Source organism: Nannobrachium achirus (assembly GCF_963921795.1).
Source record: "Nannobrachium achirus genome assembly, chromosome: 1".
Lineage (NCBI taxonomy): Eukaryota > Metazoa > Chordata > Actinopteri > Myctophiformes > Myctophidae > Nannobrachium > Nannobrachium achirus.
In genome coordinates this window covers 22,120,939-22,122,272 of record NC_137810.1, presented here as the reverse complement: position 1 = coordinate 22,122,272, position 1,334 = coordinate 22,120,939, and positions in this window count along the sequence as shown.

Below are 1,334 nucleotides of genomic sequence, written 5' to 3'. Positions count from 1 at the left end.
ATACAGTGTGATGTGATTTTAACCACTATCAAAAAAGTAGTACCAACACACAGAGTACAAAACTAGTCCTTATATGCCCAGCTCCACCCAAGCTATAATAATGTTATGCACGAAATGTTTACCATAGCCCCAGCCCAACCGTTCCTTGAGACTGTCCCTCACTCATAACAACGCCACAACGATCCACCTTGAAGTGCATTTCCCATAATAGTCCTGTGAGGGTTTGGTATTTCCTGTAAGCCAATCAGGAATTAGTGTTCCCTCCGAAACTATTCCAATACGAGGGGGGAGGATGAAAATTATTCTTAATAATGACATAATCAGCAGAGCAGCCATCAAGCAGATAAATTGTCATGCGCATCGTGCTAAAAATATCCAGTTATCCGTTGTCCCCCAGCTCTCTGTGTTGACAGCACTTGTGTGATGAAGCTGTAACTGGCAGAAAGCCGGTAGTTGTATCCCCTCTTCCCTCGGTTCAGCCCTGCTGGCAAATTTGCAGTATAGACGCCCCCAGAGAAGAGGGCTTAAACAGCATTGGTGCTTAGTGTACAGATCTAAATATGTAAATAGGTTCTATACAATAAAATTGTTCCCAATCCCCAAACCCGAGAAAACAAAATGGATCAAAAGTATCTGTGATTTCTTTCTTTTTTTCCCCTTTTTTTCATCAAAAAGTCTCCTTTGTGCATACAGGTGTTCTTTTTTCTTGAAGTATTCTGTTCTTTCTTTGCTCCTCTCTTGGCCGTTTTTGTCTTATCTTACATAGCCTCCATTTATGAAGTTAACTCATGCCTAAATTGTTTTGTTTGGCATCTACGCTCTCAGCTCCACAAAAGAGTAATCTATAGCCTGATGCCACAGGAAAACAATATGTTTTCTCTCATTTACAAAGCACTCGTCTCTTCCCACCTCCGAGGCGTGTCAGCTTCTCTAGACCGCTTCCAGATAACACTGTCAAGCAGTCATTTGTCCGAGGATCCCAAAGGCCATATCTGTCGCATGAAAGAAAGAGTGGTTTACCTTGTTTTGTTGCAATACCGGAAACAAAAAAAATTATATATATATATATATATATTCATATTTAAAAAAATCCTCCTCTTGGTTTGTCAGTTTCTTCAACTCCATATTTGAAAGATGTTTTTTTTAATCATTTATTTTTTGTTTGCTATTTTTGTAATTTTTTTCTTTCTTTTTTTCTTACAAAAGAATAAAACAAAAACATAATTCTTCTTATTTTTTTCCCCACTGGTCCAAGCCCCCCTCCCCCCCCCAAAAAAATCCTTTTACTATATTTCCTCTGGTATTGACAAGGTAGAGTAGAATCCCAGGGTAAT